The sequence below is a fragment of the Gymnodraco acuticeps genome, unplaced genomic scaffold, assembly GCF_902827175.1.
Source record: "Gymnodraco acuticeps unplaced genomic scaffold, fGymAcu1.1, whole genome shotgun sequence".
Taxonomy (NCBI): Eukaryota; Metazoa; Chordata; class Actinopteri; order Perciformes; family Bathydraconidae; genus Gymnodraco; species Gymnodraco acuticeps.
Genome location: NW_022991862.1, coordinates 20,001 through 33,706, shown reverse-complemented (window position 1 = coordinate 33,706; position 13,706 = coordinate 20,001). Strand labels below are relative to the sequence as shown.

The 13,706-nt window shown below is 42.1% G+C and overlaps 1 long non-coding RNA gene across 1 annotated transcript; it reads right to left on the bottom strand.

The window, feature by feature from the left end:
- Positions 1-806: 806 nt before the first annotated feature.
- Positions 807-2,654, bottom strand: LOC117535448. The gene is made up of 3 exons (XR_004567420.1): positions 2,006-2,654; positions 1,639-1,765; positions 807-1,206 (listed from the first exon to the last, which is right to left on the bottom strand). It is a non-coding gene; the product is annotated as an uncharacterized LOC117535448 (long non-coding RNA).
- Between the last annotated feature and the right edge of the window lie 11,052 nt (positions 2,655-13,706).

Sequence of the window (13,706 nt, the reverse complement as noted above, 5' to 3'; positions counted from 1 at the left end):
AAGAAATCAGCTACTGCTATGGAGAACTTCACAGAGTTATGCAGAGCTAGCCAGAGTTACACTAGCTCAAATAATTATCTTCAACAGGCGCCGTGCAGGAGAGGTCTCAAAAAGGAGGACATTGCTGTTAGCCTCTCGCCATTCGAGCAAAAGCTGGCCAAGCATTTCAGTAGGGTGGAAATAATGTGCAAAAGAGGAAGGAAAGTTGCCATTTTGTTAAACCCTGAAGTTGTCAGTGCAACAACACTCCTTGCTGACAAAAGAGACTTGTGTGATGTGCACAAGGACAACCCTTTCCTACACTCTTAAAACTACTGGGTTAAAAACAACCCAGCGCTGGGTTGTTTCCCAACCCAGCGCTGGGTTGTTTCCCAACCCAGCGCTGGTTAAATATTGGACAGAACACACGCTGGGTTAATTTAACCCAGCAAATTAGGTTGGTTTTATTACCCAACAAATTGGGTTGGTTATATAATATTACCCAACAAATTGGGTTGGTTATATAACCCAATGAAGGGTTCACATTGACTACACTGCTGGGTTTAGTTGTTAATGTATAATTATGAATTATTACTAATTATAATGGATTGTTTTCCCTTTTATAATTGACATTTTATTGGCACAACTGATAGTCATGAACTTAACAAAATTATCACAATCACAATCGTGTGATTGTTGGCATTTACTCACCTCTGATCCTTCGGTTGTTTTCTTGATCAAATATATTCTCACACCAATGTAACAATAATGATTTATTCAAATTAAAATCACAGAATCAAAACACATCAAAAAATTAAATTCCCAGTTCCTCACACAAGGGTTATTGATACTAGGAGATGTGGAACAAGAGGGAGAGGAGAGAGAAAGGAAGAGATGGGTGGGGGGGATGCAGGCCAGTCTAGTTACAAGCATGTATTTGCATTTTCAGGAACTTCACTGCTGGGGAAACAGTTCCCTCGAGTTCATAAACAACATCCTGGAAGAATTGCCAAGTAGGCAAACACTGATTTGTATAGTTTATGTCAAAGACATAAAAACTCTTGAAACAGGTATCCACAGCAGCTGCGAGAGCCCAGTCTCAATAGCCTTGCCTGAGATAACAACAAAGGCTTGAGAGCACAGCATCCCATCCTGAAGCAGTAGCACGAACGGGCACGACCTGGACGATTTGGCTTGCTCCAAATACTCCACCATGTTAGTTCCGACCTATGATGAGAAAGAAAAGAAAAAAGATAAGTATTTCTACCGGTGCAGAGAAATTGTCATCAGCTGAAGCTCTTTCAACCCTCTCCCACCCCATCAGCTGATTTAAGAAAGAAGCCCTAAATTCAATGGCGTGGTCTTAAACAATTTATTCTGGGTGCGTGGCCAGTCTACTTATGTGTGGTCTGTGGTTTACACATCCCACGTCGATATGGAGTAACAATTTATACCGAGTTACAACTTGTAATAATAGTGCTTCATGAAATGAGTATTCTGACAAACGTCAAGCTGTGTCACTCATTCCACGAATACAATCTTTACAAGTTGCACCTCGTTGTAAAGAGGAATCAGGCTTTCCAACAGTGTTAAAGAATGATTGGAGTCATTTCACTATGAATTTATATTTGAATTTCTGTTCAAAGGTAAATAACTTACGGGCTTAACATCAATGAAGAATGATTTAGATTCTTCCACACTGGCGCGGACCAATTTTTGCCCTGTTTATATACAGGCAGAGGGAGCATGACAGGCAGCAGCATCAGGGCTACTTCTCCCCTGGCACCTGTAGGAGGACAGTGATGGGTGTCCATATAGACTCGAATAGTCGGATCATACAATAAAGTTCCACATCAATCAAATCACCCAGAAAAAAGTCTTTCTTGTTTGAGTGTTCTGTTAGTTAAGTTCTTATGTACAGTGCATTTGAGTATCCAGAAAAGCATGATATAAAAACAAACTCATTATTATTATTAGTAAGGTATTCTTTACATTTGCTAAGTTTGTTATAAAATAACTATCTTACCCAGATTGATCTGTTCCTCTGGCAATGCGAGTTTCCCTTCGCGTTTCGCCAGACGAATGATCTGGTCAGCGTAAAGAGGAACCCACGTTTCCAAGAGTTTAGGTGCAGGCTCTGCGAAGAGGATCGAAACATCTTGTGCAATCTAAAAGATGGAGACAAATTGAGAAACATGGTCATTTAGACAATATACTCACTATTCCTAGTGCATAGTAAAAAAGTACATTTTCCTGACCATAAAGTGATGCAGTTTGAAATCCAGGACAAATAAAGATATTGACATAATTCAGGGCAAGTTGACAAGACCTATGATGGCTGAGCTCCAATACTTAAAGAAGCAAGGTTAATAAAAGCATGACCAAGATTTAGCCTGTAGGAATCCAAACTCACGAGTAGTGACAATGCATAACATAATGTGCACAAGCTACTGTATGTGCACAAGAATTATATGCACCAACTCTACTACTTCTGAAAAGAAGTGGGCTTTATACAGCATGTCCTGTGTATACTATTGGATGAACCCATTTAGACCTGAGGCCGATTCTAAAAACGCCTTCTAAATCCTGAAGTTTTCTGAAAAACTTCAAATATTTATTCAAAAATTACAAAAGATGTATGTTGCTATATACTGTACATAGCAACAGGAACGCTAAAGGGGGTTCCTGTTGCTATATACTGTACATAGCAACAGGAACGCTAAAGGGGGTTCCTGTTGGCTATATACTGTACATAGCAACAGGAACGCTAAAGGGGGTTCCTGTTGCTATATACTGTACATAGCAACAGGAACGCTAAAGGGGGTTCCTGTTGCTATATACTGTACATAGCAACAGGAACGCTAAAGGGGGTTCCTGTTGCTATATACTGTACATAGCAACAGGAACGCCAAAGGGGGTTCCTGTTGCTATATACTGTACATAGCAACAGGAACGCTAAAGGGGGTTCCTGTTGGCTATATACTGTACATAGCAACAGGAACGCTAAAGGGGGTTCCTGTTGCTATATACTGTACATAGCAACAGGAACGCTAAAGGGGGGTTCCTGTTGCTATATACTGTACATAGCAACAGGAACGCTAAAGGGGGTTCCTGTTGCTATATACTGTACATAGCAACAGGAACGCTAAAGGGGGTTCCTGTTGCTATATACTGTACATAGCAACAGGAACGCTAAAGGGGGTTCCTGTTGCTATATACTGTACATAGCAACAGGAACGCTAAAGGGGGTTCCTGTTGCTATATACTGTACATAGCAACAGGAACGCTAAAGGGGGTTCCTGTTGCTATATACTGTACATAGCAACAGGAACGCTAAAGGGGGTTCCTGTTGCTATATACTGTACATAGCAACAGGAACGCTAAAGGGGGTTCCTGTTGGCTATAATACTGTACATAGCAACAGAACGCTAAAGGGGGTTCCTGTTGCTATATACTGTACATAGCAACAGGAACGCTAAAGGGGGTTCCTGTTGGCTGATATACTGTACATAGCAACAGGAACGCAAAGGGGGTTACCTGTTGCTATATACTGTAACATAGCAACAGGAACGCTAAAGGGGGTTCCTGTTGGCTATATACTGTACATAGCAACAGGAACGCAAAAAGGGGGTTCCTGGTTGGCTATATACTGTACATAGCAACAGGACGCTAAAGGGGTTCCTGTTGCTATATACTGTACATAGCAACAGGAACGCTAAAGGGGGTTCCTGTTGCTATATACTGTACATAGCAACAGGAACGCTAAAGGGGGTTCCTGTTGCTATATACTGTACATAGCAACAGGAACGCTAAAGGGGGTTCCTGTTGCTATATACTGTACATAGTCAACAGGAACGCTAAAGGGGGTTCCTGTTGCTATATACTGTACATAGCACAGGAACGCTAAAGGGGGTTCCTGTTGCTATATACTGTACATAGCAACAGGAACGCTAAAGGGGGTTCCTGGTTGCTATATACTGTACATAGCAACAGGAACGCTAAAGGGGGTTCCTGTTGCTTATATACTGTCACATAGCAACAGGAACGCTAAAGGGGGTTCCTGTTGCTATATACTGTACATAGCAACAGGAACGCTAAAGGGGGGTTCCTGTTGCTATATACTGTACATAGCAACAGGAACGCCCAACGGGGGTTCCTGTTGCTATATACTGTACATAGCAACAGGAACGCTAAGGGGGTTCCTGTTGCTATATACTGTACATAGCAACAGGAACGCCAAAGGGGGTTCCTGTTGCTATATACTGTACATAGCAACAGGAACGCCAAAGGGGGTTCCTGTTGCTATATACTGTACATAGCAACAGGAACGCCAAAGGGGGTTCTGTTGCTATATACTGTACATAGCAACAGGAACGCCAAAGGGGGTTCCTGTTGCTATATACTGTACATAGCACCAGGAACGCCAAAGGGGGTTCCTGTTGCTATATACTGTACGATAGCAACAGGAACGCTAAAGGGGGTTCCTGTTGCTATATACTGTACATAGCAACAGGAACGCCAAAGGGGGTTCCTGTTGCTATATACTGTACATAGCAACAGGAACGCCAAAGGGGGTTCCTGTTGCTATATACTGTACATAGCAACAGGAACGCCAAAGGGGGTTCCTGTTGCTATATACTGTACATAGCAACAGAACGCCAAAGGGGGTTCCTGTTGCTATATACTGTACATAGCAACAGGAACGCCAAAGGGGGGTTCCTGTTGCTATATACTGTACATAGCAACAGGACGCCAAAGGGGGTTCCTGTTGCTATGTACAGTATATAGCAACAGGAACGCCAAAGGAAGTTACTGTGGGAGGTGCTGCGGGAGTATGGGGTGAGGGGGTCTCTACTCATGGCCATCCAATCTCTGTACTCCCAAAGCGAGAGCTGTGTCCGGGTCCTCGGCAGTAAGTCGGACCCATTTCCGGTGAGGGTTGGCCTCCGCCAGGGCTGCGCTTTGTCACCAATCCTGTTTGTAATATACATGGATCGGATTTCGAGGCGTAGTCATGGGGGAGGGGGTCTGCAGTTCGGTGGACTAAGGATTGCACCACTGCTTTTTGCAGATGATGTGGTTCTAATGGCTTCATCGGTCTGCGACCTTCAGCACTCACTGGATCGGTTCGCAACCGAGTGTGAAGCGGCTGGGATGAGGATCAGCACCTCCAAATCTGAGGCCATGGTTCTCAGCAGGAAACCGATGGACTGTCCACTCCAGGTAGGGAATGAGTCCTTACCCCAAGTGAAGGAGTTCAAGTATCTCGGGGTCTTGTTCTCGAGTGAGGGAACAATGGAGCGTGAGATGGGCCGGAGAATCGGAGCAGCGGGAGCGGTACTGCAGTCGCTTTACCGCACCGTTGTGACGAAAAGGGAGCTGAGCCAGAAGGCAAAGCTCTCGGTCTTCCGGGCCATTTTCGTTCCTACCCTCACCTATGGTCATGAAGGATGGGTCATGACCGAAAGAACGAGATCGCGGATACAAGCGGCCGAGATGGGTTTTTCTCCGCAGGGTGGCTGGTGTCTCCCTTAGGGATAAGGTGAGAAGTTCGGTCATCAGGGAGGGACTCGGAGTTGAGCCGCTCCTCCTTCGCGTCGAAAGGAGCCAGTTGAGGTGGTTCGGGCACCTAGTTAGGATGCCACCTGGGCGCCTCCCTAGGGAGGTGTTCCAGGCACGTCCAGCTGGGAAGAGACCAAGGGGTAGACCTAGGACCAGGTGGAGGGATTATATCTCTTCGCTGGCCTGGGAGCGCCTTGGGATCCCCCAGTCAGAGCTGGTTGATGTCGCCAGGGAAAAGAAAGTTTGGGGCTCTCTGCTGGAACTGCTACCCCCGCGACCCGACCACGGATAAGCGGGAGAAGATGGATGGATGGATGGATGGATGGTTAGGCCTAACGTTAACGTTACCAAAGTTTTAGTCGGCGGTTAAACGGGTGCCGTGGAAAGCCTGGTGAGCTAGCTAGGTGAGGCCTGCTAGCATGCAGAGGCTAGCTGATTCACTACCGCGCTTTCCCCTCAATAACACTCACTTGTGTGATATTGCATTAAAAGCCAAATTGACGAGATAACTAACGTTGTCCTCCTAGCTACAATACATGACACATTTCTCGGGTCATTTTGAGTAACAACAACATAGTGTGTTTGCTACATAGCTAGCCAGCTAACGTGTTAGCTTGCTACTTTGATGCAATGTACACAATAGTGCTCCACGAACTTACATCTTAACAACAATATGACGCTTTATATAATAATAATATCAAGTCAACTACATGGTAAAACAATGTATATGTAATGTATGTAACAAACCTTTGCTTTGAGTCTCCTCTCTTCACTTACTGGGACCGTCTGACCAAAACTTAACTGTCGTGTTGGAGCGGGAGAGTGGGAGGTGCTTGGTTTCGCGGGTTGTGCACGTCAACCCAATGTGTTGGGTATTCCAAAACAACCCAACACAACCTCATAGAAATTGCAACCCAACAGCTAATAACTCTATACCCAACAGAAATAACCTAGCGAATTGGGTTCTCAGAATACCCATTTCCATCAAAATAACCCAATTAAATTAACCAACAGGCTCAACCCAGTGGTTGGGTTGACAAAACAACCCAACATTTTTAAGAGTGTATTTGGAAGATCACCGTGCCCCTCCACCAGCTTCTACAGGGGACAGGACTGCATCAGGCTTTTTGCACGTCAGTGTGGTGCAAACAATCCGGAGTATCTCAGGTCTACACAACTTCGCAAGCATTGTCCCAGATTCTTAACCTTAAGAACAATGAGCTAGACCAACTAGCCAACTTCTTGGGCCATGCCATACGGGTCCATCGAGACTTTTATCGACTGCCAGAGGCAACTATTGAGATTGCAAAAATCTCAAAGATTCTACTGGCGATGGAGAAAGGATCTTTGGCTGCATATCAAGGAACATCTCTTGACGAGATTGAGATTGAAGGTATGTGCTCAATTTATGTATTATTATTATTACTTATGATAATATTATTAAAATGATAATAATAATACAAAGCCTTTTCAATAGATATATTCAAATACATTTAGTGCATTACAGAAACAAGATTATTTCTACAACAACATTCAGAAAAAATATAACTACAGGAAATTGACTAAAAGGACGGGAAATGAAAATTGGACAAATTAACTTTTTTTATTTATACATAAATATATTGATTTGTGTTTTTCAGATGAGTTGGAACCATGGAGACGATGAAGAGCCAGATCCTGCACATGGAGTAAGGGGTATGTAACTGTTACGTTCCCTCTTGGCTAGGGGTACAAAGGGAAACGACACGACCAGTTTGGAATTGGTAATTGTTACCGGTGGTTTATTTGTAACCAAAAATGATAAACACCAGAATGTACACAAACAGTTTGACACCAACACAGGGCCAAACTGTTACTAGTTAACAAGAGGAGCACTCCAAAAGAGAGTAGCACCAGGGTATACAAAAGGAAAAGAAAGTACCTCACTTCTAAAGTGGAACAAAACAATAATCAAAACGAGGCTGTGTGGAAACACAGCTGTTGCTGATCAACCTGTGCTAATCACCGGGGTCTAAGCAATATGTTCACAAAGCTGATCTACAGGCGCTAAGCTAACCTGGGTCTACGCTGTTTCACAATGTCAATATCCTAAATGCGGTTCTACAGGAGCTAAGCAACCTGGATCTACGTAATACACACACCCAAACCCTACACTAGACACAGAATACTAGGACACACTGCTAATCAGTGTGCTCGCACAGAACCCTACAGAACACACACTGCTACGCAGTCTTAGGAATCACAGAAAATGGCTTTGTCACAATGAGAGTTTTGAGGCGTCTGTCACACAATACAGAGCCTCCCGAATGGTATCTGTGCCCAGCCTTTATGCTCCTCCCCCGGATGACGTGGCAGAAGCAGGCAGGGGCTTGGGTGACGTCTGTCCAATCCCCGCGGATGTTGCGAGGTCGGGACGGCCACTGACAGCATAGGAACGGCACAGCTCATTTGCATACACACACACACAGAGTTAAAGGCACAAGGTAGCAGCGGCTGTAAACACACACACACACACACACACAGAGTTAAAGGCACAAGGTAGCAGCGGCTGTAACACACACACACACACACACACACACACACACAGAGTTAAAGGCACAAGGTAGCAGCGGCTGTAACACACACACACACACACACACAGAGTTAAAGGCACAAGGTAGCAGCGGCTGTAACACACACACACACACACACACACACACACACAGAGTTAAAGGCACAAGGTAGCAGCGGCTGTAACACACACACACACACACACACACACACACACACACACAGAGTTAAAGGCACAAGGTAGCAGCGGCTGTAACACACACACACACACACAGAGTTAAAGGCACAAGGTAGCAGCGGCTGTAACACACACACACACACACACACGCACACACACACAGAGTTAAAGGCACAAGGTAGCAGCGGCTGTAACACACACACACACACACAGAGTTAAAGGCACAAGGTAGCAGCGGCTGTAACACACACACACACACACACACACACACACACACACACACACACACACACACACACACACACACACACAGAGTTAAAGGCACAAGGTAGCAGCGGCTGTAACAGTAACACAGATGTTCTTTTTCAGAATATGTGTAATGGTACAGATTTGGGGGAGTACCTTTTTTATAGGACAATATCTAGCAATGAAGGGCTGCACACTGCGGAGCCATCTTGTTGCTTTATTGGCACCACAAAATCAGTGACATCTCTAGCACATTCCTCTCCAGACATGAAACAAGGTGTACAGTAATCACCTTGAAAAGGCACAACAGTTACCAAAAGGAGGTCTCCTGGAGTACGTCATATGGTGTGGTAAAGTTTAAAATCTAATTGCAATCATATAAGCCAGGGTTACTTTTTACTTTAAACAGAGAACAAATCTTTGAAATTGTCCTCCATTAAATCTGTAGACTCAGTTTCTGTCTCTTCCATCTAAAGAGTCCTGATGAAGTGTCCTCCAACTCAAGGTAATGTGTGGAAGGGCCTTAGATGGTCTGTGTTGGGGCAAACAGGTTACATCTGTTTGTGATGTTACTACTACAACGTCTCTTGGATTAATCCATTACTAAAGAGACCAGTTTAACTACAGATGTTCCCCTCCAGCTATCAATACAAATAATATTGTAGTATTTAGTATAGGCTGTTGCATTAGCTGTTAAAGTTGGCTCTGCAAAATCTGTTTATTTTTCATGCCAAGAAACTTAAAATGTGTGAATTGTCATGTTGATATTTGTAGTATTTCAAGATAGTTTTTTTATTAGGAAAAAGCCCAAAAGGTGGATTTGACTGCGCCTGAAGCCGACCATGCCAAAGGTAATGCAGATGTGCATGGGACATTTTAATTATTGATTTCAAAGAAAAGGTGCATTGAATATTATTTTTGAAATGAGATTCAAGCGTCATTTGCATTAAAAACATATTTGTACAGTCTGGCAGCTCTAAATTCTAACATGACACATGCCATGGGGGCACCAATTAAAATGAGTGCATGATCAACTGCAGCCTTCTCTGTCAGAGATGTTTGTTTTGGTTGTTTATTTATATATATATATATATATATATATATATATATATATAAAAAAAAACAGGAATGATCATAAACCAAACAAGGCCAGAAATAGAAATGGCTGAAAGAGGCCAGAGCACAACAATCTGCTCGTATACAAAGAACGGTGTGAACGGCCCAGGGAGGATTTGCTGCAGTCGGAACAAATGTTATCGTCTCTCGTCAGACACTAAAGTTACACTGGGTGAAGTTTAAGTTTCTCTTTTTCCTAGGAGAAAGAAAAAGATGCCACGGATCCAGGAAGAGGCCGTGAGTTCAGAAAGTGCATTGAGACGCCAGTGGGTTACGGTAATATAAAGTCATATACTTTACTGTCTTTGTCCGAGTTTGTTCTCATTGATAATTGTAAACAGATAGACCAGAGAGAAGAATAAGCTCATCGGAAAACTATTATTTTACATCAACATTGATTCTTTTTTTACAGGGTCCAGTTCAGTTCCAGCTTTTGTTCCGTTTATATATTTTAAATAATATAAATTGGCTTTCAAAATGAAGTTCCCCACAAATAACTGAGTCTGTATAAGCTGTTGGAGACCCAGGGTGAGACCAGCAGCTCCAAAGGCAGGACTCCACATATTCATGCCTTTGTTTTCAAGGGGCCGGTACAACCCCAAAGGATCCAATGCAATATGTTTCTGTTTCACCAATGATGTGAGTTATGTTGGTTTGTCTTCATTTAAAATCTGATCTGCTCATTTTGACTTCTGCTGGATCCATTACAGAGGACTGTCGAGTGCATTCATCCCGTCAGCATGATTCCTGTGCTCTGTCATTGTTCTGGTACGCTAGCAGTATAAATATACTTTACTTTACTTTGAGCAGAAATCACAATTTGCAGAGAATCTGGATGTCCGCAAAAATTGTGATAATCGTTAGTCTTGAAATCATTCAGCCAACTCTGTATGCAATTAAAGCCGTGTAATGCTGTAAATTGATGTCGCATTTATAAAGAATATATAAAAGCAGAGTAAACATTTTTCACTAAACAACAACAACTCTAAATACACCTTTTTATTGCCACTTCAAGCTCTTCTCATACCAGAGAACACAGTAGTAACCCCCCTCCTACTTAACAATGCACCCCATGGAATTTTTTTATATATAAATACACAACCTTGGTTAATACTACTCAAGTTTGTTGAAAAAACTTAAACTTCTTTTGAGTTTCTTTCTTTTAAAATGATTCTTTATTGTGTTTTTGAAAGTATATTTACAGAGCACTATATTTAGAGTTCAGTTGGGGACATGATTGTGTCTGCATAAATCTCTAGGTTTTTAATATATTTGAATTAAGATACAACTAACAAACCCCAAACATGCTTCTATTGAGTGTATCGGCCTTTCATCTAAATGTAATGGTTTTTTCTACAAATTATGAAAATGACATTCTTTTCCTCAGGACTTGCAGCGGTCCACCAGGAAGATCTGTGAAAAGACCATGGAGCAGAAATGAAGTTAATGCTGTATTGAAACACTTGGAAGCACACATTACAAAGGGGCAGCTCGCATCACAGCTGGAGTGTGAGCAGTGCAAGCAGAAAGATCTGTTCAGAACATAAGAGACGTGTAAGGAACAGGGGTCTGATGTTTAAAAGCAAATCAGTCTCATAGAGAGACCAGTTTTCAGAACTTGTTCACAGTATTTAAGAGTCCTTGTTTTTGTACACTTCCAGATAACTGTTCCAATAGAGTTGCACAGTTAACATCACAAGGGCTTCCTCCACAAAAAGCAATGGTATTTTTCCATTACATTATTGTATATTGAAGAAAATAAGCTTTGTGGGTGAATGCAGTTGGTTATTTAAGTTTTTGATTTGCTTGTCTTCACTGCAAAATCATCAGTTTCTCTAGGTATGTGTTTCAGTAAAATTAACATTTTTGTTGAAAAAAGGTTCATTAAAATGAGTTAAATACTTAAATTCAAGCTCTTGAGTCTATTGTCCTTTTTTATTTGAAGAAATCCCATTGAGTCTACAGTTTGAATCGGTGTCTAATATTAACGTATAAATGATGTCAGTATATTCAACGCAGTGGTTAGTGCGTGCGGCCTTTGAAAGTGGTCTCCGCTGACTACTAGGTGGGTTCGAATCCCAAGCCGTCTGTAGCTTACAGGCAATGTCTTATCCTCTGTCTTCCAACTTTCACTCTCTGGAATAATGGCACACAAAACAAAAATAATTTGAAATATCTGCAAATTAAAAGTCCTTGTCATTGTGTACACTCAACTGGTACAGAAATCCTGTAAAACATTTGCAGGCCACACAATAGCAGCGTCTTAGGGAGCTCATTCCTTTGTCATTGGTGAGAGATGTAGGGGCTCTTTCTCCTCAGCTAAAACTGTGCAAGTGATTTAGACTGTTAACCAACAGAGAGCTGAAAAACTGTGTCCTGCTCCCTTTATTACAACCAGTCTAACATCAAGAATGCTTTTGTGTTCAATCTGAGTGGTTCACAAATAAGGTATTGTTCGGGTAGTGTGTGTGTAAAAGATAGATAGATATACTTTTTATTAATCCCCGTGGGGAAATTGTTTCTCTGCATTTGACCCATCCTAGTGTTAGGAGCAGTGGGCTGCCATTTTGAACGGCGCCCGGGGAGCAGTGTGGGGAACGGTGCCTTGCTCAGGGACACCTCAGTAGCACTTGGTCTTGCCGGGACTTGAACTGGTGACCTTCCAGTTGCCAAGCCAAGTCCCTATCGACTTGCCCAGTTATACCTGATGTCCTTATAACTAAGGTTTGTAGGCTATAGTGTGTGGATGTTATACAATGGTACCGTTATACCTGATGTTCCGTTATAACTAGCGGTATTGTTAGGCTAGTGTTTGTGTGTGTGTATAAACATGACCGTTATACCTGATGTCCTTATAACTAAGGTATTTGTTGAGGCTAGTGGTGTGTGTGCTGTATACCATGACCAGTTATACCCTTGGATGTCCTTATACTAAGGTATTGTTAGGCTCGTGTGTGTGTGTGTGTATAAAATGACCAGTTATACCTGATGTCCTTATAACTAAGGTATTGTTAGGCTAGTGTGTGTGTGTGTATACAATGACCAGTTATACCTGATGTCCTTATAACTAAGGTATTGTTAGGCTAGTGTGTGTGTGTGTATACAATGACCAGTTATACCTGATGTCCTTATAACTAAGGTATTATTAGGCTAGTGTGTGTGTGTGTATACAATGACCAGTTATACCTGATGTCCTTATAACTAAGGTATTGTTAGGCTAGTGTGTGTGTGTGTATACAATGACCAGTTATACCTGATGTCCTTATAACTAAGGTATTGTTAGGCTAGTGTGTGTGTGTGTGTATACAATTGACCAGTTATACCTGATGTCCTTATAACTAAGGTATTATTTAGGCTAGTGTGTGTGTGTGTGTGTATAAAATGACCAGTTATACCTGATGTCCTTATAACTAAGGTATTGTTAGGCTAGTGTGTGTGTGTGTGTATACAATGACCAGTTATACCTGATGTCCTTATAACTAAGGTATTGTTAGGCTAGTGTGTGTGTGTGTGTGTGTGTATAAAATGACCAGTTATACCTGATGTCCTTACTAACTAAGGTATTGTTAGGCTAGTGTGTGTGGTGTGTATAAAATGGACCAGTTATACCTGATGTCCTTATAACTAAGGTATTGTTAGGCTAGTGTGTGTGTGTATACAATGACCAGTTATACCTGATGTCCTTATAACTAAGGTATTGTTAGGCTAGTGTGTGTGTGTGTGTGTGTGTATAAAATGACCAGTTATACCTGATGTCCTTATAACTAAGGTATTGTTAGGCTAGTGTGTGTGTGTGTGTATAAAATGACCAGTTATACCTGATGTCCTTATAACTAAGGTATTGTTAGGCTAGTGTGTGTGTGTGTATAAAATGACCAGTTATACCTGATGTCCTTATAACTAAGGTATTGTTAGGCTAGTGTGTGTGTGTGTGTATAAAATGACCAGTTATACCTGATGTCCTTATAACTAAGGTATTGTTAGGCTAGTGTGTGTGTGTGTATAAAATGACCAGTTATACCTGATGTCCTTATAACTAAGGTATTATTAGGCTAGTGTGTGTGTGTGTATAAAA